The sequence below is a fragment of the Bombina bombina genome, chromosome 8 (assembly GCF_027579735.1).
Source record: "Bombina bombina isolate aBomBom1 chromosome 8, aBomBom1.pri, whole genome shotgun sequence".
Classification (NCBI taxonomy): Eukaryota; Metazoa; Chordata; class Amphibia; order Anura; family Bombinatoridae; genus Bombina; species Bombina bombina.
This window is the reverse complement of record NC_069506.1, coordinates 223,499,081-223,524,898: the sequence shown is the minus strand read 5'-3', so window position 1 is coordinate 223,524,898 and position 25,818 is coordinate 223,499,081. Positions and strand designations below refer to the sequence as shown.

General features: G+C 43.0%; 1 protein-coding gene across 2 annotated transcripts in view; it reads left to right on the top strand.

Annotated features, from left to right (window-relative positions):
* LOC128638943 (guanylate-binding protein 1) overlaps positions 1-25,818 on the top strand; it is a 163,832-nt gene that overhangs the window by 7,593 nt on the left and 130,421 nt on the right. The gene's annotated exons all lie outside the window — the stretch shown is intronic.

Sequence of the window (25,818 nt, the reverse complement as noted above, 5' to 3'; positions counted from 1 at the left end):
ATGGATTGTTCTCCATTTGGTACTGTAATCCCTCATAAAAAAAAAAATTGTTTAAAGGGACGGAAAGTCAAAATGACACATTCAAGATTCAAATAGATCATGCAATTTTAAACAATTTTTCAATATATTTATATTATTGAATTTACTTTGTTCATTTGGTATCCTTTGTTGAAAAACATATCTAGGTAGACTCAGGAGCAGCAACGCTCTTCTGGGATCTAGCTGCTGTTTGGTGGCTGGACATATAGTATATGCCTCTTGTCATTGGCTCACCAGAGTTTCCAGTAGTGCATTGCTGCTCTTTTAACAAAGGATTCCAAGAGGATGAAACAAATTTGATAATAGAAGTAAATTATAATTTTTTAACCCCTTCACAACCGTGAATTTTAGAGAAAAACTTATTTAAACAGAAACAGAGCATTTGTTTTCTTTTTTTAAATTTACCTATGAGAACTATATATATATATATATATATATATATATATATATATATATATATATATATATAATATATATATATATGTACAGTACACATATATATATATTTGGCATAAAGAGAGCCTTCCGTAGATAGATATAGATAGATAGATAGATAGATAGATAGATAGATAGATAGATAGATAAGTATATTACCACAATCCACAAAAATGTGTAGACAACCCAAAGTATAGATCTAGGTCCATATTCGTATATTTGATGCCACTATTCGGCCACTAAATAAGAACATAAAAAAAAATGTTAACTTTTTTGCAAACTTTAGATTTCTCACTGAATTTTTTTACACACAACTACCGCAATCATATGACAAATGGTTATAAAGGCTTCTCTGTGATCCCCTTTTTTCAGAAATAGCAGACATGCATGGCTTTGCCATTGGCTTTTGGTAATTAAAAGGCCACTAATTCCAGTTGCACACCACACTTCTAGTATAGGGGTTAATCAGCTGTTAATGGTAATATTTACTGTAGTGTAGGGATTACCCTCTTGTCTGCCCTCTTCCCCCTCTAAGGTACATTTATTTCTGTAGTGTAGGGACCCACTATCCCCTCCAACCTATATTTTTTTCTATAGTCTACCGCCCCATCCTTCTCCCTTCTAAAAAAAATTCCGTATAGTAGTGACCCACTCCTCCTTCCCCCCTCTCGGACTGGTCCACCCATCCGCCTACCTTCTCACACCTCCCACTGTCACCAACCAATGATCGTTAGAGACAGTAACACAGACTGTGTCACTGTTTGTAACGATTGATTAATTTATCCACAGGCCAGAAACAACAAGTCCCAGTTATTACTTGACAAGCAAAACTGTAAGGGCTGTAAACAAGTCTGGCATAGATCTACGTTATGCGGCACGCTGCGACTTGCATCCCATGATGTAGATTTACGTCAGATTGAGTATAGGGGTTAAAATTGCATTCAATATCTGAATAATAGGGACGGGAAAATGTGTTTATATTCTAATTCTTATGTTAGAACAAATGTTATAGTAGAAATTAGATTTACATAATCAAAGTTGATAAGAACAAATATTGTTAAAAATTATATAATCGAATGCTATTTACAGTTTTCGAATGCCACTTTTGAATTTGAATGTTTATAATTAGTTTGAATGTCCACTTTCGAAATTTCAAATGTAACATTCAATTTACTAAATACTATTCAGAAGTTCAATAGTTCATGTGGTAGGGAATTTAGTAAATTGATACATAATAGATACAAACATATCAATTTGAATTTAAATTTGAATTTAAAGAGAGCATAAACAATACTATTACAAATATATAAATTCAAATTTTTCTAATTTGAATATTGCATAATTTGAACTGAATTAGAAAATTCAAATTGAATATTAAATTTAAAGAAAGCATTAGAAATACTATTACATTACATGAATGTTAGAATGTTGTACAAACATTTGAAATTCGGAATGAACAAATGTGTTAAAATTTGTTTTATTTTTCGAATGTTCAAAACATTTGCCCATCCCTATCGAATAATGAAAGAAAAAAATGTGGGTTTCATGTCCCTTTAAGTGTTTTAAGTTACAGTGAGACATATAATACAATCATATTGGGGAGGCATACAAAAGCATATAGTGCTACAAAAATATGTAACTATGGATAGCATTAATGTGTGGTAAACAGATAAAACACAAGACTCATAATAAACTAGCACTAGGATTACATCTCTTTTTATAGTATTTATATGTATGAAAGTATTTGAACTTGTACAAAACCTTAGTATTGCAGATCTTTTAGGGCTAATTAATCCTTTAATCTTTCCAGTTTTCATAAACTGAGTTCAATTAAGTTTGGTACTAACAACTGTATTTGTCAACTGCTGTTAATTGCCAAAGCCATAGTTGTTTGATATCACCAGGAACCATGATGTCACCAATGAGATCACTGCATTATTTCTTGTGCATAAATATCATGAGATATCATGAATACTTTGGTAAACCCACTGGATGCCAGAGAAGTCTGCCCATTTTGGAAGGGATTACAATCCAATCCCGCCTCCATTAATTTGAATCTAACCTAACAATAAACCTAATCCTAATACTAAACCTAGCTATAGCCCTAACTATGTCACCACTCACCACCTGTCTAAAGGAGTGTGTAGAACAGACATGTTATGCATGTTATGGGCAGGGATAGCTCTTCAATTTATGTTGATGCTGCCAGAATATTAGCATTCCAGCCATGGCAATAGCACTGGATACTGCTGTGTACTAATGCACTGTAACAAATGTGCTTCATAGAAAATAACATTATTTCATATATTTTGTTAATGATGAGTTTGTATTAAATCCTCCCCTAATTAAAAAAATTAATTAACAGCTGCCCTCTTTCTGATGCCACCTGTAGGGACCATTTAAATAAGACTTTACCTTCTTAACCAGGATCTCTTCAGCTTTAAACATCAAGTTCAAAGATTCCCATTACACTACATTAGAGTTTAATGTGTGAAAACTTTAATATCAACTCAGGGGATTTTGGGCTTCATTTTCTTTGTTGTTCCAATCCATTAGAAACAATGTCATTCAAATTAGTTAAAGGGCCATAATACCCAAATGTTTAAACACTTGAAAGTGATGCAGCATAGCTGTAAAAAGCTGAGTAGAAAATATCACCTGAACATCTCTATGTAAAAAAGAAAGATATTTTACCTCAAATGTTCCTCAGTAGCCACCTCCCATTGTAAAGGATTTCTAAGCAGCATTTTAGTGTGTTTGTCCTGGGACATCTGAAGGGACTAGCATCGTGCACTCTCATATTATTTCACCAATCAGGTAAAGGAAGCTTACTATGAAATCTCGTGAGAGTTAAGTCAAATCTCATGAGATCACAGTAAGAGTTCATGACCTCAGCACTGCTGATGCTGATTGGCTGCTGTTCATTTCTTCATTTTTTTACCTGCAGCTGGGAGCAGCTGAGTATAACTTTTTACACAGAACTTAGTCTGCTGAGCTGAGGAAATTGTGAGGTAAAATATCTTCCTTTTTTAGATAGAGATACTCAGGTGATATTTTCCTGTCAGCTTTTTACAGTTATACTGCATCAGTTTCAAGTGATTTAGCATATGAGTATTATGTCCCTTTAAGTCACCAGAACTGTAAAAACAATATATACCAAAAATGTGCTTTTCTTACACTTGTATTGGATAAAGACACATAGGGGCCTATATATCAAAGGTCTTGTGGACCTGATCCGACAATGCAGATCAGGTCTGCAAGACCTCGCTGAATGTGGAGAGCAATACGCTCTCCATATTCAGCATTGCACCAGCAGTTCACAAGAGCTGTCCCCTGCAGACTCGCAGCCAATGGGCCGCCAGCAGGGAGGTGTCAATCAACCCGATCGTACTCAATCGGGTTGAATTGTGGCGATTCCTCTCCTCCTGCTCAGAGCAGATGGACAGGGTTATGGAGCAGCGGTCTTTAGACTGCTGCTCCATAACTTGCTTTACTGGCGAGTCTGAAGACCACGGGCCCTTTTGGAGCTTGATAAATGGGCCTCATAAAATAATCTATAGTTTGATAATATACTTAAATGATCACAGCTGTCGATAAGCTTTTTCTGATCGCAGCGGAGGTAATTTAGTGACATCGAGGCTTGAATTGCAGCGTTCCACCTATACTCTATAGGGAGATCCATGCGTACCCCGAAATACTTGTGACAGCGAGATAGCCCTAGGCCCAGCTGCAACTAAGATCATGTCGCTACTCACCCTACAGGCAGAATGGAGAGATTGCCCTAGGGCCACTGCACGGCTTGACTCTCACCTTAAGGGCTCTCCCTCTTCCAGTATTCCTCCCGCTCCTACTACAAGCCAAAGAGTAATTGGCTAACTGTCCCTAACATACCAGACTTTACCTCCACACCCTGCTCGAAGAATGGAGCGCAGATTGAGCCGCTAATCTCAATTTACCCTCCAATATAATAAAACCTGCATGAAGACTATTAGCTGGATCTAAAACCTTTTTTTCAACCCGGTAGAAGACTAATTCTATGATATACCTTATACTGATTTTAGCTCTTGCACTACCTTGTGTGTTAATGTTGATAGTAGATAGTATGGGTAAGTGTGTGCCTGCTAATTGACAACATATAGAGAAGATGGTATATATCTAAACTTTGCATAAATAAAAAGAGAGAAGCGCTCAACCTGGGAACGAACAATAGCATAATAGCTTGTTCTATGGCTAGTTACCACCCAAGAAGCAGCCTCTTTTTGCTCAACATGTGCCTTTCACAGAGAAAAACTTTCCTGAAGCATATCAGTCTGATCCTGACTTCACAGTACAGTCCAGCCCCGAAATACCAGGCAATCCTTCTCTGAACGAGAGAAACAGCAAAACCCCAGACGTACGTTTCGGCCTATTGTGGGCCTCGTCAGTGAGGTGCAGCCATATCCCTCTAGGCACACTGAGCAACGGGTCCACGTCTGGATTCCCGCATCACACTTAGGGAGACTTCCCAAAATGTCATAATTTGCATAAATAAAAAGAGAGAAGCGCTCAACCTGGGAACGAACAATAGCATAATAGCTTGTTCTATGGCTAGTTACCACCCAAGAAGCAGCCTCTTTTTGCTCAACATGTGCCTTTCACAGAGAAAAACTTTCCTGAAGCATATCAGTCTGATCCTGACTTCACAGTACAGTCCAGCCCCGAAATACCAGGCAATCCTTCTCTGAACGAGAGAAACAGCAAAACCCCAGACGTACGTTTAAGCCTATTGTGGGCCTCGTCAGTGAGGTGCAGCCATATCCCTCTAGGCACACTGAGCAACAGGTCCACGTCTGGATTCCCGCATCACACTTAGGGAGACTTCCCAAAATGTCATAATTTGCATAAATAAAAAGAGAGAAGCGCTCAACCTGGGAACGAACAATAGCATAATAGCTTGTTCTATGGCTAGTTACCACCCAAGAAGCAGCCTCTTTTTGCTCAACATGTGCCTTTCACAGAGAAAAACTTTCCTGAAGCATATCAGTCTGATCCTGACTTCACAGTACAGTCCAGCCCCGAAATACCAGGCAATCCTTCTCTGAACGAGAGAAACAGCAAAACCCCAGACGTACGTTTCGGCCTATTGTGGGCCTCGTCAGTGAGGTGCAGCCATATCCCTCTAGGCACACTGAGCAACGGGTCCACGTCTGGATTCCCGCATCACACTTAGGGAGACTTCCCAAAATGTCATAATTTGCATAAATAAAAAGAGAGAAGCGCTCAACCTGGGAACGAACAATAGCATAATAGCTTGTTCTATGGCTAGTTACCACCCAAGAAGCAGCCTCTTTTTGCTCAACATGTGCCTTTCACAGAGAAAAACTTTCCTGAAGCATATCAGTCTGATCCTGACTTCACAGTACAGTCCAGCCCCGAAATACCAGGCAATCCTTCTCTGAACGAGAGAAACAGCAAAACCCCAGACGTACGTTTCGGCCTATTGTGGGCCTCGTCAGTGAGGTGCAGCCATATCCCTCTAGGCACACTGAGCAACGGGTCCACGTCTGGATTCCCGCATCACACTTAGGGAGACTTCCCAAAATGTCATAATTTGCATAAATAAAAAGAGAGAAGCGCTCAACCTGGGAACGAACAATAGCATAATAGCTTGTTCTATGGCTAGTTACCACCCAAGAAGCAGCCTCTTTTTGCTCAACATGTGCCTTTCACAGAGAAAAACTTTCCTGAAGCATATCAGTCTGATCCTGACTTCACAGTACAGTCCAGCCCCGAAATACCAGGCAATCCTTCTCTGAACGAGAGAAACAGCAAAACCCCAGACGTACGTTTCGGCCTATTGTGGGCCTCGTCAGTGGGGTGCAGCCATATCCCTCTAGGCACACTGAGCAACGGGTCACAATCCCTCTAGGCTCATTGACGAGGCCCACAATAGGCCGAAACGTACGTCTGGGGTTTTGCTGTTTCTCTTGTTCAGAGAAGAATTGCCTGGTATTTCGGGGCTGGACTGCACTGTGAAGTCAGGATCAGACTGATATGCTTCAGGAAAGTTTTTCTCTGTGAAAGGCACATGTTGAGCAAAAAGAGGCTGCTTCTTGGGTGGTAACTAGCCATAGAACAAGCTATTATGCTATTGTTCGTTTCCAGGTTGAGCGCTTCTCTCTTTTTATTTATGCAAATTATGACATTTTGGGAAGTCTCCCTAAGTGTGATGCGGGAATCCAGACGTGGACCCGTTGCTCAGTGTGCCTAGAGGGATATGGCTGCACCTCACTGACGAGGCCCACAATAGGCCGAAACGTACGTCTGGGGTTTTGCTGTTTCTCTTGTTCAGAGAAGAATTGCCTGGTATTTCGGGGCTGGACAGCACTGTGAAGTCAGGATCAGACTGATATGCTTCAGGAAAGTTTTTCTCTGTGAAAGGCACATGTTGAGCAAAAAGAGGCTGCTTCTTGGGTGGTAACTAGCCATAGAACAAGCTATTATGCTATTGTTCGTTTCCAGGTTGAGCGCTTCTCTCTTTTTATTTATGCAAATTATGACATTTTGGGAAGTCTCCCTAAGTGTGATGCGGGAATCCAGACGTGCACCCGTTGCTCAGTGTGCCTAGAGGGATATGGCTGCACCTCACTGACGAGGCCCACAATAGGCCGAAACGTACGTCTGGGGTTTTGCTGTTTCTCTTGTTCAGAGAAGAATTGCCTGGTATTTCGGGGCTGGACTGCACTGTGAAGTCAGGATCAGACTGATATGCTTCAGGAAAGTTTTTCTCTGTGAAAGGCACATGTTGAGCAAAAAGAGGCTGCTTCTTGGGTGGTAACTAGCCATAGAACAAGCTATTATGCTATTGTTCGTTTCCAGGTTGAGCGCTTCTCTCTTTTTATTTATGCAAATTATGACATTTTGGGAAGTCTCCCTAAGTGTGATGCGGGAATCCAGACGTGGACCCGTTGCTCAGTGTGCCTAGAGGGATATGGCTGCACCTCACTGACGAGGCCCACAATAGGCCGAAACGTACGTCTGGGGTTTTTGTTTTTCTCTTGTTCAGAGAAGAATTGCCTGGTATTTCGGGGCTGGACTGCACTGTGAAGTCAGGATCAGACTGATATGCTTCAGGGAAGTTTTTCTCTGTGAAAGGCACATGTTGAGCAAAAAGAGGCTGCTTCTTGGGTGGTAACTAGCCATAGAACAAGCTATTATGCTATTGTTCGTTTCCAGGTTGAGCGCTTCTCTCTTTTTATTTATGCAAATTATGACATTTTGGGAAGTCTCCCTAAGTGTGATGCGGGAATCCAGACGTGGACCCGTTGCTCAGTGTGCCTAGAGGGATATGGCTGTACCTCACTGACGAGGCCCACAATAGGCCGAAACGTACGTCTGGGGTTTTGCTGTTTCTCTTGTTCAGAGAAGAATTGCCTGGTATTTCGGGGCTGGACTGCACTGTGAAGTCAGGATCAGACTGATATGCTTCAGGAAAGTTTTTCTCTGTGAAAGGCACATGTTGAGCAAAAAGAGGCTGCTTCTTGGGTGGTAACTAGCCATAGAACAAGCTATTATGCTATTGTTCGTTTCCAGGTTGAGTGCTTCTCTCTTTTTATTTATGCAAATTATGACATTTTGGGAAGTCTCCCTAAGTGTGATGCGGGAATCCAGACGTGGACCCGTTGCTCAGTGTGCCTAGAGGGATATGGCTGCACCTCACTGACGAGGCCCACAATAGGCCGAAACGTACGTCTGGGGTTTTGCTGTTTCTCTTGTTCAGAGAAGAATTGCCTGGTATTTCGGGGCTGGACTGCACTGTGAAGTCAGGATCAGACTGATATGCTTCAGGAAAGTTTTTCTCTGTGAAAGGCACATGTTGAGCAAAAAGAGGCTGCTTCTTGGGTGGTAACTAGCCATAGAACAAGCTATTATGCTATTGTTCGTTTCCAGGTTGAGCGCTTCTCTCTTTTTATTTATGCAAATTATGACATTTTGGGAAGTCTCCCTAAGTGTGATGCGGGAATCCAGACGTGGACCCGTTGCTCAGTGTGCCTAGAGGGATATGGCTGAACCTCACTGACGAGGCCCACAATAGGCCGAAACGTACGTCTGGGGTTTTGCTGTTTCTCTTGTTCAGAGAAGAATTGCCTGGTATTTCGGGGCTGGACAGCACTGTGAAGTCAGGATCAGACTGATATGCTTCAGGAAAGTTTTTCTCTGTGAAAGGCACATGTTGAGCAAAAAGAGGCTGCTTCTTGGGTGGTAACTAGCCATAGAACAAGCTATTATGCTATTGTTCGTTTCCAGGTTGAGCGCTTCTCTCTTTTTATTTATGCAAATTATGACATTTTGGGAAGTCTCCCTAAGTGTGATGCGGGAATCCAGACGTGGACCCGTTGCTCAGTGTGCCTAGAGGGATATGGCTGCACCTCACTGACGAGGCCCACAATAGGCCGAAACGTACGTCTGGGGTTTTGCTGTTTCTCTTGTTCAGAGAAGAATTGCCTGGTATTTCGGGGCTGGACTGCACTGTGAAGTCAGGATCAGACTGATATGCTTCAGGAAAGTTTTTCTCTGTGAAAGGCACATGTTGAGCAAAAAGAGGCTGCTTCTTGGGTGGTAACTAGCCATAGAACAAGCTATTATGCTATTGTTCGTTTCCAGGTTGAGCGCTTCTCTCTTTTTATTTATGCAAATTATGACATTTTGGGAAGTCTCCCTAAGTGTGATGCGGGAATCCAGACGTGGACCCGTTGCTCAGTGTGCCTAGAGGGATATGGCTGCACCTCACTGACGAGGCCCACAATAGGCCGAAACGTACGTCTGGGGTTTTGCTGTTTCTCTTGTTCAGAGAAGAATTGCCTGGTATTTCGGGGCTGGACTGCACTGTGAAGTCAGGATCAGACTGATATGCTTCAGGGAAGTTTTTCTCTGTGAAAGGCACATGTTGAGCAAAAAGAGGCTGCTTCTTGGGTGGTAACTAGCCATAGAACAAGCTATTGTTCGTTTCCAGGTTGAGCGCTTCTCTCTTTTTATTTATGCAAATTATGACATTTTGGGAAGTCTCCCTAAGTGTGATGCGGGAATCCAGACGTGGACCCGTTGCTCAGTGTGCCTAGAGGGATATGGCTGTACCTCACTGACGAGGCCCACAATAGGCCGAAACGTACGTCTGGGGTTTTGCTGTTTCTCTTGTTCAGAGAAGAATTGCCTGGTATTTCAGGGCTGGACTGCACTGTGAAGTCAGGATCAGACTGATATGCTTCAGGAAAGTTTTTCTCTGTGAAAGGCACATGTTGAGCAAAAAGAGGCTGCTTCTTGGGTGGTAACTAGCCATAGAACAAGCTATTATGCTATTGTTCGTTTCCAGGTTGAGCGCTTCTCTCTTTTTATTTATGCAAATTATGACATTTTGGGAAGTCTCCCTAAGTGTGATGCGGGAATCCAGACGTGGACCCGTTGCTCAGTGTGCCTAGAGGGATATGGCTGCACCTCACTGACGAGGCCCACAATAGGCCGAAACGTACGTCTGGGGTTTTGCTGTTTCTCTTGTTCAGAGAAGAATTGCCTGGTATTTCGGAGCTGGACTGCACTGTGAAGTCAGGATCAGACTGATATGCTTCAGGAAAGTTTTTCTCTGTGAAAGGCACATGTTGAGCAAAAAGAGGCTGCTTCTTGGGTGGTAACTAGCCATAGAACAAGCTATTATGCTATTGTTCGTTTCCAGGTTGAGCGCTTCTCTCTTTTTATTTATGCAAATTATGACATTTTGGGAAGTCTCCCTAAGTGTGATGCGGGAATCCAGACGTGGACCCGTTGCTCAGTGTGCCTAGAGGGATATGGCTGCACCTCACTGACGAGGCCCACAATAGGCCGAAACGTACGTCTGGGGTTTTGCTGTTTCTCTTGTTCAGAGAAGAATTGCCTGGTATTTCGGGGCTGGACTGCACTGTGAAGTCAGGATCAGACTGATATGCTTCAGGAAAGTTTTTCTCTGTGAAAGGCACATGTTGAGCAAAAAGAGGCTGCTTCTTGGGTGGTAACTAGCCATAGAACAAGCTATTATGCTATTGTTCGTTTCCAGGTTGAGCGCTTCTCTCTTTTTATTTATGCAAATTATGACATTTTGGGAAGTCTCCCTAAGTGTGATGCGGGAATCCAGACGTGGACCCGTTGCTCAGTGTGCCTAGAGGGATATGGCTGCACCTCACTGACGAGGCCCACAATAGGCCGAAACGTACATCTGGGGTTTTGCTATTTCTCTTGTGCAGAGAAGAATTGCCTGGTATTTCGGGGCTGGATTGCACTGTGAAGTCAGGATCAGACTGATATGCTTCAGGAAAGTTTTTCTCTGTGAAAGGCACATGTTGAGCAAAAAGAGTCTGCTTCTTGGGTGGTAACTAGCCATAGAACAAGCTATTATGCTATTGTTCGTTTCCAGGTTGAGCGCTTCTCTCTTTTTATTTATGCAAATTATGACATTTTGGGAAGTCTCCCTAAGTGTGATGCAGGAATCCAGACGTGGACCCGTTGCTCAGTGTGCCTAGAGGGATATGGCTGCACCTCACTGACGAGGCCCACAATAGGCCGAAACGTACATCTGGGGTTTTGCTGTTTCTCTTGTTCAGAGAAGAATTGCCTGGTATTTCGGGGCTGGACTGCACTGTGAAGTCAGGATCAGACTGATATGCTTCAGGAAAGTTTTTCTCTGTGAAAGGCACATGTTGAGCAAAAAGAGGCTGCTTCTTGGGTGGTAACTAGCCATAGAACAAGCTATTATGCTATTGTTCGTTTCCAGGTTGAGCGCTTCTCTCTTTTTATTTATGCAAATTATGACATTTTGGGAAGTCTCCCTAAGTGTGATGCGGGAATCCAGACGTGGACCCGTTGCTCAGTGTGCCTAGAGGGATATGGCTGCACCTCACTGACGAGGCCCACAATAGGCCGAAACGTACGTCTGGGGTTTTGCTGTTTCTCTTGTTCAGAGAAGAATTGCCTGGTATTTCGGGGCTGGACTGCACTGTGAAGTCAGGATCAGACTGATATGCTTCAGGAAAGTTTTTCTCTGTGAAAGGCACATGTTGAGCAAAAAGAGGCTGCTTCTTGGGTGGTAACTAGCCATAGAACAAGCTATTATGCTATTGTTCGTTTCCAGGTTGAGCGCTTCTCTCTTTTTATTTATGCAAATTATGACATTTTGGGAAGTCTCCCTAAGTGTGATGCGGGAATCCAGACGTGGACCCGTTGCTCAGTGTGCCTAGAGGGATATGGCTGCACCTCACTGACGAGGCCCACAATAGGCCGAAACGTACGTCTGGGGTTTTGCTGTTTCTCTTGTTCAGAGAAGAATTGCCTGGTATTTCGGGGCTGGACTGCACTGTGAAGTCAGGATCAGACTGATATGCTTCAGGAAAGTTTTTCTCTGTGAAAGGCACATGTTGAGCAAAAAGAGGCTGCTTCTTGGGTGGTAACTAGCCATAGAACAAGCTATTATGCTATTGTTCGTTTCCAGGTTGAGCGCTTCTCTCATATCTAAACTTTGTCATCTTGAATCGGATGTTTGACGGTACTTCTTTTTGATATAATTCATAGTTAACTATTTGGGTATCAGATTAGTCGATATGATTGAACCTTGACTCATAATTGTCTATCTGGCACATCTTTTGTTAATATATAACATGTCAATGAGGGCTGATACCTACATACAAATGTTATTGTTATTTAGCATGTATTTTCAAGTTTTATATGGCCAGGATATAAGACCCACTACTCTGTATACTCCTCATAGATTTACTGCTAGTCTAGTTGAAAATCATATTTAACCTCAGTCTACTCTTGGATAATTTACTATTTAATAGGTCAGTATGGGACATGAGGTTTATACATGGGACATCTCCACTGTTTTTCCAGCCAGAAAGCCTATTGTTACGGTTACCCTTAGTCTCGCTGAGAGATGGACCGCTTAGTAGCCTGGATCCCTATTGCTAAAGAGGGGAGAAGCTGCTTTCCATAGTATTCTATATGAGTCTCGCAAATATAGAATAATCTCCCTTAGCTGCAGTACAGCTAGGATACCCTTCTGCCCACAAAAACGAGTCAACGCTGCGATTGAGGGTCAAACAAGAACTCAGGACTGGGATGCCCAGCCTGCTTTTTATTAAGGTTACATGCACACAGGGCACTCCCAGGGGGAGAGGGGGGGAAGCACAAAATCCCCCATCACACATTTAGATAGAGAGCACTGTCCTTTGACAGGCCACAATAGGATTACAGTACTTAAGATAACAAGTTTACAAGTTCATCTTATCAATTAGCAGTCTGGCTCCAGAGGTGATTAGACAATAGTTTCTAAAAGCTGAAAAAAAAGAGTTAACTCTTTATGAAATGAAACTTGTTACGGTTTTCTTGGAGCCCTTCTTAGGCGCTGGCTTGCTGGTTCAGGCATTGCTGCTGGGAAATAAGCTCTTCACAACAAAATAACTAATGCTTCTGTAACATTGCTCCCTTTCTGTGGAACACTCTGGCAGACACGGTCTGACCCCTTTTCGGGGCAGACTAAGGCTGTCCAGACCGCTGGTTATGCGGGGCTGAGGTCGGTTTGTCTGGACAACCCGTCGGCGTTGCCATTCTGTTTCCCAGGTCTGTAAGTAATGGTGAAATTGAAGGTTTGCAACGATAAGCTCCAACGTAATAGCCTGCCGTTATCTCCAGAGACCCGGTTCAGCCACACCAACGGGTTATGGTCGGTGACCAGAGTGAACTCCGGACCATATAAATAGGGAGTCAATTTCTTTAATGCCCACACCAAAGCCAAACACTCCTTTTCGACCGCTGCATAGCTGACTTCGCGGGGCAGGAGCTTCCGGCTGATGTAGGCAACTGGATGCTCCCCTCCATCTTCGCCTACTTGGCTGAGGACGGCTCCCAGCCCGAACATGGAAGCATCTGTATGGACGATAAAACGTTTGTTAAGGGCTGGGGCCGCCAAGACAGGAGCGTTAATTAGAGCATTTTTGAGAGCCTGGAAAGCCGTTTCACAGTGGGGAGACCACAGGACCTGTCGAGGTAAGTTCTTCTTGGTCAAGTCAGTCAGGGGTTTGGCAAGTGTGCTGTAGTCTGGTACGAACCGTCTATAGTACCCTGCCGTGCCCAGGAAGGCTAGGACCTGAGTCTTAGTGATGGGGGTGGGCCAATTGGCGACAGCTTCTATTTTGGCCGGCTCTGGTCGCTGCTTTCCACACCCCACCCGGTGACCCAGGTACTGTACCTCGGCCATCCCAAAGTGGCATTTTTCTGGCTTCAGAGTCAGGCCAGCAGCCCGGATCTGATCCAGAACCAGTCCCACATGAGCTAAGTGGTCCTCCCAGGACTCACTGTGGATCGCTATGTCGTCCAGGTAGGCGCAAGCAAAACTCTGGAAGCCATCCAGGAGCCTATCCACCAAGCGCTGGAATGTAGCTGGGGCATTCTTCATCCCAAACGGCATTACCCTAAACTGATATAAGCCGAATGGGGTGACGAATGCCGACTTGGGGATAGCCTCCGGGGCCAGGGGAATCTGCCAGTAACCTTTGCAGAGGTCAATAGTGGTCAGGTAATTTCCCCTGGCTATACGATCGAGTAGCTCGTCTACCCTGGGCATAGGGTAAGCGTCCGTCACAGTATTTTCATTGAGCCTCCGATAGTCTACGCAGAACCGGGTGGTCCCATCTTTCTTGGGCACCAAGACAACTGGGGAGGCCCAGGGACTATCGGAGGGCTCAATTACCCTGAGCTGGAGCATCTCATCGATCTCCTTCTTCATTCCTGTCCTAACTGCTTCGGGGATTCGGTACGGAGCCTGGCGCAAGGGAGCTTGTCCCGGAGTATCTACCTGGTGGGTGGTTAAAGTAGTGTACCCTGGCTTCGGGGAGAAGGTGAGGTGTTTGGACTGGAGGAGTTGGTTGAGCTGCTCCCTTTCAGTGGGGCTAAGTCGGTCCCCTATCTGAACCTGCGCCACTATACCTGTGGGGAGGCTCTTTTCTAATAGGTCTGGAATGGGTAAACTGTCGGGGTCTTCCTGAGGGGAACAACATACGGCCGTCACGTTCTCTGGTCGCTCAAAATATTCCTTGAGCATGTTTACATGGAATGTCTTTCTAAGATTGTTGTCGTGGCAGCTAGCTATCACATAAGTGGTGTCTCCCCTTTTCTCTACGATCTGGTAGGGACCCTGCCAGGACGCCTGCAATTTGTCTGTCTTCACCGGCTTAAGTACTAACACCTTTTGTCCTATGGTGAAGATTCTCTTTCGGGCCCCCCGATCGTACCATACTTTCTGTCTTCTCTGGGCCAACTGGAGATTAGCCCGCACGGATTTGGCTAATTGCTCCATTCGGTCCCTGAGTTCCAGCACGTATGGCACAATTGGGACACCGTCAGCCTCCATCTCTCCCTCCCAGTGCTCCCGGATCAGGTTTAGGGGTCCCCGTACCTTTCTTCCGTAGAGCAACTCGAAGGGAGAGAACCCTGTCGTTTCCTGGGGCACCTCCCGATAAGCAAATAGGAGGTGCGGCAGGAAGCGTTCCCAGTCTCGGTATTCCTGAGTGAACGTCTTGAGCATTTGCTTGAGGGTCCCATTGAACCTCTCACACAGCCCGTTCGTCTGGGGGTGGTATGGGGAGCTTAGGAGGGACTTAATTTTGCAAACCTGCCAGAGTTGTTGGGTCAATTCAGCCGTAAATTGGGTGCCTCGGTCGGATAGGATTTCTTTTGGAAATCCTACCCGGGAGAACACCTGTACTAGTGCATTCGCTACCGTATCCGCTTGTATGTTGGATAGGGCGACAGCCTCTGGGTACCTGGTAGCGTAGTCCACTACGGTAAGAATGTATCGCTTACCGGAGGGACTAGGGGTAGCCAGTGGTCCCACTAGGTCAATAGCAACCCGGCTGAAGGGTTCCTCTACAATGGGCATATTTACTAGCTGGGCTTTAGGGTGATCGCCTCGCCTTCCTACTCGTTGACACACATCGCAGGTGTTACAGTAAGTTCTAACGTCAGCGTGCACCCCTGGCCAAAAGAACGTGTGAGTAATGCGGTGTAGGGTACGGGTAACGGCTAGGTGGCCTGCTAAGGGGATGTCGTGGCCTATTTTGAGGATTTCTTGACGGTATTTGTGGGGCACTACCAGCTGTCGCCTACGCTGTCCCCTTTTCTCTGTCCAGCGGTATAGTTTCCCTTTTTCCCATAAGAATGTTTCGTTATCTGCCCCGCCCCCTCCGGTCTCTGCTCGTTCCCGGTACTTTTGTAAGGTCGGGTCAGTCTTAGACTCTGCCTCGAAAGCATCTGGGGTGTCCCAGGGTATGGGGCCTAACCTGTCAGGCAAGGTCGGGGTAGGTCTTACCTGTGTCTCCCGCACTGGTGAAAGCTCTCGCTCCGTCCGGGCTTGGGCCCGTGTAGTCACTGGGTCCGCCTCGTTGTTGCATACTGGAGCATAGGCAGAAGTCATGGGGCCCAAATCGTTGCCCAGTAGTACTTCGGCAGGTAAATTATCCATTAGGCCCACGTTCACAGCCCCCTTTCCCGCTCCCCAATCAAGATGCACTTTAGCTGTTGGAATTTTGTACACATCCCCCCCCGCCACTCTAACGGCCACAGTCTGTCCGGATCGCTTGTGCTCTGGCACCAAATGACTCTGTACCAGCGTGATAGTAGCCCCTGTGTCTCGCAATCCCTCGGTAGATCGCCCCTCGAGCCATACCCTCTGCCGATGGTGCTGGCGGTTATCTGAGGCAGCATATACAGGGTCTGCCTCGTGAAGCGGCCCCACATATCCCTCCATAGGGGCCTCTTGGTTAACACAGAGGGCCCGGGCCGGACGATAGGACCCAGAGGGGTAATTGTAATTCCTGGGTGTCTGGTGCGTATTAAGGGGGCAGCTAGCCATGAAATGCCCTGGTTGCTTGCATCGGTGGCAAGTCGGTCTGGGACGCTCAGAGCTGTTATTGGGTGGTCCTGAGTGTCGGACGGGCCCTGTGGGCACCGGGGCTCGGAATTCAGCACGAGGGGGTGCACGGTAAACCTCTCTGGGTTCGACCCGTGCTGGAGCTCGGTAGTTCATGGGTTCGTGAAGACGGGAGTCATAATGTTCATCGGCCAATTTGGCTGCTTCTTCTAAGGTAGAAGGCCGCCTGTCTCGCAGCCATTCCTTCCCTTGCTGTTCCATGCCATTATAAAAATGTTCTAAGAGAAACAATTGTAAAATTTCCTCCCCAGTCACCGCTTTACTTCCGCTCAGCCAGTGATTTGCCGCTCTCCGCATTCGGTGCGCCCATTCCATATGGGTATCGTTAGGCTTCTTTTCCGTGCCCCGAAACTGTCGGCGATACGTGTCCGGAGTTACAGCGTATCGTCGCAACAGTGTCTCCTTAACTAGCTCATACTGTGTCACTTCATCAGCACCCAGAGTACGAAAGGCTTCCAGGGCTCGCCCGGATAGTTTCCCAGACAATATCGTGGGCCACTCTCTGTTGGGAATCTGGTGCAGGGCACATTGCCTTTCGAAGTCCGCCAAATATTCATCAATCCCTGTCTCGCTCTCTAGGAAGGGTCGAAATGCCGCATAGGGTATCTTGGGCCTCCCAGCATTTTCGACAGGGATGATTATCTGCGGGGCTTCAGCATTGCGGTGTGCGTTCGCTAGGTTGAGTTCGTGGGCTCGAGTCTCTCGTATATCCTTGTCTGCCTCCGCCATCAACTGCTGTACCAATTCCATGGAGGGGTTCGGCCCGTATAATGAGAGCCTTTCCCGAACAATCCTGGTTTTTTCGTCACTAATCGTGGTCGGTGTTTCCGCCATTGTGAAGCTCTGATCCAGTTCGGTCAATTCTGTGATCAGCTCTCTCCTCGGCCGGTTGCTGGCGTACCCCCCTCTGCTTTCAAGTAAATCCTTTAGGGTTGTACGCTTCAATTTTTCGTAAGCGCTCTCCATCCGTTCTGTACCTCTCCTAGGAAATCCAGGAAAATCCCGCCGCTGCCGCCAAATGTTACGGTTACCCTTAGTCTCGCTGAGAGATGGACCGCTTAGTAGCCTGGATCCCTATTGCTAAAGAGGGGAGAAGCTGCTTTCCATAGTATTCTATATGAGTCTCGCAAATATAGAATAATCTCCCTTAGCTGCAGTACAGCTAGGATACCCTTCTGCCCACAAAAACGAGTCAACGCTGCGATTGAGGGTCAAACAAGAACTCAGGACTGGGATGCCCAGCCTGCTTTTTATTAAGGTTACATGCACACAGGGCACTCCCAGGGGGAGAGGGGGGGAAGCACAAAATCCCCCATCACACATTTAGATAGAGAGCACTGTCCTTTGACAGGCCACAATAGGATTACAGTACTTAAGATAACAAGTTTACAAGTTCATCTTATCAATTAGCAGTCTGGCTCCAGAGGTGATTAGACAATAGTTTCTAAAAGCTGAAAAAAAAGAGTTAACTCTTTATGAAATGAAACTTGTTACGGTTTTCTTGGAGCCCTTCTTAGGCGCTGGCTTGCTGGTTCAGGCATTGCTGCTGGGAAATAAGCTCTTCACAACAAAATAACTAATGCTTCTGTAACACCTATGTATACGTTTAATTGTATGTCGATATCCATGTATGGATAGGATGTTCAATAGCACACATATAGTTCACAGTGGGGTTTATATAACCTGTGTAAAGCCAAGGGTAACTTTGCTTTCAGTGTGATTCAAGTTTATAATGTAATGCTTGTTAATATGTTAATATATATGTTAGGGGGTGATAGAGTGTTGAGCCACACCTTAAAGGAATTCAGTAATATTTTGATCCTGTTTGGTAAACGATATAAAAATGTATAGGCCATATCGTATACTGCTGTTTATTGCTAGAACTTAAGCTTTTTGCCACTGGGTATAGGGCCAGTGCTCATGTGGCAGCCTTACACTTTTCTTAACATCCTTGCAAAGAAGCTGTGTTCTGCAGAGTATATATATGAGGCTATATACAAACTAATTCATATTCAGGTGCGATATATTTATATTTTGTTAATTTAGCAAATATCTACCCCCAGTCAATTTCTTCACACTTAACCCCACTAGAACAGCTGTAGTCAGAGTTATCTGGAAGTTATCCTACAGGTTTAATGGAAATCTGGAGATAAAAAGGTGTGTGTATGCGCTAACAGCTCTGGGGAAGACTGTAAAGAGCATCTATAGGAGGTCTCTAAAGTTATTAAGTATGTGTATACGTAAATATAAAACCAATCCTTATAAATAATAAAAATAAATGTGACTACAATAAGAATATGTATATAACATAATATATATAGAATTCATAAAAATGTATTAAAAACAGACATAGGTATATATATGACCGGCCATAACAAAACACTTAAATCAATTAAAAATAAGAGCTCAAGATGCGAAATAATGAATATCCAATTCAATACTTAGCAAAAAAAAATTTTTTCAAAAAATGCCCAACCTAGGTGGTCGTGTAGACAGGAGAGAGAGAATGGGAAATGTGTTATATTCCTTACTTCTAAGAGAATGTAGTCTCTAGTCTTGTAGGAGTATATTTCACTATGTAACACCAATAATCCAGCCGTGTTATAGATAAACTTTTAATAGCATAATAACCAAGTGAAGAAACGTACCAATATACCAAAACTACAGGGCTGCTACACCTCTGCGTGCCTACCTGCTCCTCTCTGAGCTTGATGTGATCCTCTCGTTGTGAGACACAGGTGTCCGTGCAGCTCCGTGTAGCTGGTGACGTCACACGTTACGTCGGTACTTTCAGAAAGAAGATCCATATTGAAGTCATATTTTGTCTCTGTTTTATTCTACAGAAAAATTGCTACATGTCTTGACATCAAGGCTTTTATGAGATTTAGGGGGATATTTGTCAAAGCGTCAATACGTTTGCCACACATCGCTGCCGTGGATCTGCATACAATGCCCTTATTTATAAAAAAAAAACAGTAAAAAACATGCGCGTCAAGTACGGCGCGATGAGCATCGGACTGTTGTTAACTAATAGTCATCAATGTCGCGGTTATTCTGTTTTTTCCCAACTTCATTTATACCATTTCATTACTGTCCATGAACAAGCACATTTCTTTAAAGCAAATCTTTTTATTTTTCATCTGTTAATGTCCAAGAAATAGCTAGATTTATACCTCAACAAACAATATCTCATAGAAAGATATTTTTTGCTATACAAAAAAAATCTGTTATAGGATACTTTCACATAAATTAATGTGTATTTGTATTTTTAGAGGTCATGATATGCTTTTATCTCATGTTTTTTTTTTTTATAAATGATTATTAATGATAGCATTTGTACATATATCTTTGCAAATACTTGAGTATATATATATATATATATATATATATATATATATATATATATATGTGTGTGTGTGTGTGTGTGTGTGTGTGTGCTATGTCAGAAATCTTTTGCAAACATATTTGCATGTTCCTGAATTCCTTTTTTTTTGTTCTAAACAATGTTGTCTTTCATATCTCTGTGTTTATTTATACCACTATATGTATATAGTGTAAATGTATTAATATTCTAAGCAGGAATAATTGCAAATATAACATGTAATCAGGGTATCATATATATTTATTTGCAATCAATGGATATTTTTTTTTTCAAAAATAGTTTTTATTTTGCAAAATATATACACTGTGCATGTGCATTTGGTTATATTACAGACTTGTATGAATTTACAACTGTGTCGGCTGCACACGCGCAGTGCAGATAACAAACAATAAAGATAAAACATTGAAAGCAAATAAGTAACACATACAACAAAACACAATTTGCTTCCTGACATAAGATTCTAATCATATAACAATAAAAATGAGCTCTCCCCCAACAGCCCCGATTCCTATGTGTCAAAGTTCTTCAATGTGACATTTCAATGTATTGCCCAAAAGCCCCTAAATCTCTTGTCGTCTTCTGTTGCAACAAATTTTCTTCCCCCTACAAGTGCCCTGAAACATATATCTTTACACTCCATAGGTCGTCTTAATTTCTTAATTTGTATGTATCTATCTAACTTTCTGAGTTTGAGGTAATGGTACTCTTCTAGCAATATAGAGCGGTTACTCTCTTGTACCCATTGTGCTATAGTCGGAACGACTCAACTTTTCCAGTTCCTGGCTATAAATATCTTAAAGGGACATTAAACCCAAATTTTTTCTTTCATGATTTAGAAAGAGAATGCAATTTTAAACATCTTTCTAATTTACTTCTATTATCTAATTTGTTTTATTCTCTTGATATTCTTTGCTGAAAAGCATATCTAGATATGCTCAGTAGCTGTTGATTGGTTGCTGCACATAGAAGCCTTGTGTGATTGGCTCACCCATGTGCATTGCTTTTTCTTCGACTAAGGATATCTAAAAAATGAAGCAAAATTAATAATAGAAGTAAATTGTAATGTTGTTTAAATTTGTATTCTCTATCTGAATCATGAAAGAAAGATTTTGGGTTTAGTGGCCCTTTAAGGCTATTACTTGAAATATTAAATAGTTTGACTTGCTCTAAAGTAAATTTTTTGTAAACAATGTGGAATAGCCAGAGGGAAGGGTCTAACGGTAGAGTTTTATCTAATTGTAATGAATATATCATAATGGTTTGTCCCAGTTGTTGCTGTTTATATTTGCTGCAGTTCATATATTCTAACACTAGGGACAAGCATGAGGTATAACAGTGAAATGGGTGTGTTATCTTCAGTTAATAAAAAGTTCTTAAAGTTGAACAATGGTGCCTTAATGAGTTCTGTGCATTCTATAACAGGAGATCTTTACATGGTGTCAGAAGTAAACAGATTTATTTCAGTTTGATTGTCATGGCTGCAAGCAGACAGCAAGTGCCTCCTATGGACTTTGATAAAGGCAATGAATCTGAGCACTGGACAAGATGGAGAGAGCTCATGGAATTATTATTTGCTGGCCCTGATGCTGACAAGTGGACACAGGAGCAGAAGGCTCCAAAGTTTCTCATTTGCATTGGAGAGAAAGGCAGAGATATTTGCAGATCATGGAGTGCAAGTGGAGCTATATCTGCTGAAGGTACAAAGGATCCCAATGTGTTATTTGAGAAATTTGAGACATACTGTAATCCTAAGAAAAACATAACTGTACAGAGAAAAGTGTTTTATGAAAGACATCAGGGTAAAACAGAATCTATAGATGAGTGGGTCACACAGCTACATCTCATAGCTAAAGACTGTGCCTTTCAGGACTGTGATGATATGATAAAAGATAGAATTGTGATGGGATCAAATTCTAGAGAAGTACAGGAAAAATTACTGCTAGAAGAGGATCTAACCATAAACTCTGCTGTAAAAATAGCTAAAGCATATGAAACATCAAGAGCTCACATGCAGTTAATTCATAGTGACACAGAAGTCTTACACATGGTGCAAAGGAAAAGTGAAAGTAATCTGATTCATAGCAGAAAAGCAAATAACCTGCAGGATTGTGCAGAGCAAACTCTTTACAGAAGCTGTACTAAATGTGGTACAAAACACACTAAGAATACACAGTGTCCAGCACAGGGAAAAATATGCTACAAATGTCAGAAAAACAACCATTTTGCCAGGGTGTGCAGAAACAACACTATAAAGTATAGGAAGTCAGTGAATCAAGTGGAGCAAGATGAAAATGAAACTGATAGTGACATTGATCAAAGTACAATATTTCTAGCTATGGTGGATAAAACAAATGTAGAACAAGATGAAGTATATGTTGAGATTCTTGTGAGCACACAAAACATACCAATTAAATTCAAGATTGATACAGGTGCACAAGTAAATTGCATTCCTGCTAGCATATATTTTGACAAGTTGGCAAACATATGTGAGCTTGAAAAGTCTGGTCTGTCAAAACTTGTTGGTTATGGAGGACACCGGCTACATGTACTGGGAAAGTGCTCATATCAATGCATGTTACAAAACAAAAAACTTAATTTGGAATTTTATGTTATAGACACACCAGCAAAGCCTGTTTTAGGGTTAAGTGCCTGCAAACAGCTAAATCTTATAAAAATAGTCATGACTGTTGATCAGTATAACAAAGGTTTATCTAAGCATCAAGTTGAGGAACTATTTTCAGATGTGTTTCAAGGGCTAGGTTGTTTGCCTGGTGAATGCAGCATTAAACTAAAACCAGATGCACATCCAGTAATTCATTCACCAAGAAGGATTCCAATTGCCATAAAAGACAAACTCAAAGAGGAACTGGATCGAATGGTAAATTTAGGAGTGCTGAAAAAAGTAGATGAACCCACTGAGTGGGTGAGTTCAATGGTTGCAGTAGAAAAGAAAAACTCAGGTACTTTAAGAATATGCATTGATCCAAGAGATTTAAACAGAGAAATCATGCAAGAACACTACAGTTTACCAACTCTAGATGACATCACACACAAGTTAGCACATGCAAAATTCTTCAGTGTATTAGATGCTCAGTCAGGATATTGGCAGCTCAAATTAGATGAACAGAGCAGCAGGCTCACCACTTTTAATTCACCATTTGGAAGATGGCGCTTTATTAGAGTTCCCTTTGGTATTGCCTCAGCACGAGAAATATTTCAGAAAAAAGCACATGAAACCATTGAAGGCCTTCATGGTGTAGATGTAATCATAGATGATCTTCTGGTATATGGATCTACATGGAAAGAACATGATCAAAATCTGTGTGCACTATTGGAACGGTGTCGAGAGAGAAACATGAAGTTAAACCCAGGTAAAATACAAATCGGTGTTACCCAAGTTAAATATTTTGGTCATATTCTGTCACAAGATGGGCTAAAAGCAGACCCAGAGAAAATAGCAGCAATACAACATCTGGATCCTCCTACCTCTAAGAAGGAATTAGAAACCATTCTGGGTATGTTTAATTATCTGTCAAGGTTTGTTCCTGGACTAGCAGAAGCTACAGCTCCACTAAGAGAACTACTCCAAAAGGATGCACTATGGAGCTGGAATGACTCAATAAATAATGTTTTTGAAGATGTCAAAGGTCTTATTGTGCGTTCCTCGGAAACTGGATTACAATATTTTGACCCCAAGAAGGAGGTAACAATACAGGTTGATGCCTCTCAGTTCGGTTTAGGAGCAGTCCTAATGCAGGAAGGCAGGCCTGTTGCATATGCTTCCAGATCAATGACTCCTACGCAACGCAACTATGCCCAAATAGAAAAAGAAATGCTGGCCATTGTAATTGGTTGTGAAAAGTTTCATCAATACATCTATGGGCAGAAAATCACAGTTGAGACTGATCATAAACCACTTATGAGCATCATGGAAAAACCACTTGTGTCCGCTCCACCAAGGCTGCAAAGAATGATCCTAAGAATACAAAAATATGATATGCATGTAGTATATGTACCTGGCAATAGAATTCCAGTAGCTGATATGCTTTCAAGGACATTTAAGCCTGGACAAGACAAAAGAGAGGAAAGGGACTTGGAAGAGCATGTGCACTCTGTACTTTCACAATTATCTGCTACTGATGAGAAACTTAAAAAAATACAGCTAGCAACAGAAAGGGATGCAACTATGGCCAATTTGATTACAATAATACGGCAAGGATGGCCAAACTCAAAAGCCAAAGTGAATGTTGACTTAAAACCTTACTGGAATGTAAGAAAAGAACTGTCAATAATTGATGGGATTGTATTTAACCCCTTAACGACTGAGGACGTGCAGGGTACGTCCTCAAAAAAAAGGCAGTTAACGCCTGAGGACGTACCCTGCACGTCCTCGGTGTGGAAAGCAGCTGGAAGCGATCCTGCTCGCTTCCAGCTGCTTTCCGGTTATTGCAGTGATGCCTCGATATGGAGGCATCCTGCAATAACCTTTTTAAGCCATCCGGTGCAGAGAGAGCCACTCTGTGGCCCTCTCTGCACCGGAGATCGGTGGCTTACGGCGTTGGTGGGTGGGAGCCGGACCGGGAGGCGGGTGGCGGCCATCGATGGCCCTGCTGATGTGGAGGGGGGCGGGATCGTGGGCGGGGGGTGACCGGGGGGCGCGCACGGACGCGCGCGCGTGCACGGGAGGGCGGGGGCGGGCACGTGCACGGGGAGGGAGCGGGTGGGAACCGCTACACTACAGAAAATCTTTAATAAAAAATGTTAAAAAACGGTCTTAGAAGTAAAAAAAAAAATGATAAGCAAGATGGTGGGTGTTTGTCTGTGTGGGGGGGAAGCTACACTACAGAAAAAAAAACAAAAAAATAAAAAAAAGCACTTTTTTTTTTGCAAAATGGGTACTGGCAGACAGCTGCCAGTACCCAAGATGGCCCCCAATAAGGCAGAGGGGAGGGTTAGAGAGCGGTTTTGGGGGGGATCAGGGAGGTTGGGGGCTAAGGGGGGGATCCTACACTGTAGCATATGTAAATATGCTAAAACATTTTTTTTTTAAAAAAACCCTTTTATTTTAGTACTGGCAGACTTTCTGCCAGTACTTAAGATGGCGGGGACAATTGTGGGGTGGGGGAGGGAAGGGAGCTGTTTGGGAGGGATCAGGGGGTGGGATGTGTCAGGTGGGAGACTGATCTCTACACTAAAGCTAAAATTAACCCTGCAAACTCCCTACAAACTCCCTAATTAACCCCTTCACTGCTAGCCATAATATACGTGTGAGGCGCAGCAGGATTTAGCAGCCTTCTAATTACCAGAAAGCAACGCCAAAGTCATATATGTCTGCTATTCCTGAACAAAGGGGATCCCAGACAAGCATTTACAACCATTTGTGCCATAATTGCACAAGCTGTTTGTAAATGATTTCAGTGAGAAACCTAAAATTGTGAAAAATGTAACGTTTTTTTTTCATTTGATCGCATTTGGCGGTGAAATGGTGGCATGAAATATACCAAAATGTGCCTAGATCAATACTTGGGGTTGTCTACTACACTACACTAAAGCTAAAATTAACCCTACAAGCTCCCTAAAAACTCCCTAATTAACCCCTTAACTGATGGGCATAATACACTTGTGGTGCGCAGTGGCATTTAGCGGCCTTCTAATTACCAAAAAGCAACGCCAAAGCCATATATGTCTGCTATTTCTGAACAAAGGGGATCCCAGAGAAGAATTTACAACCATTTATGCCATAATTGCATAAGTTGTTTGTAAATAATTTCAGTGAGAAACCGAAAGTTTGTGAAAATATTTGTGAAAAAGTGAACGATTTTTTGTATTTGATCGCATTTGGCGGTGAAATGGTGGTATGAAATATACCAAAATTGGCCTAGATCAATACTTTGGGATGTCTACTAAAAAAAAATATATACATGTCAAGGGATATTCAGGGTTTCCTGAAAGATATTAGTGTTCTAATGTAACTAGC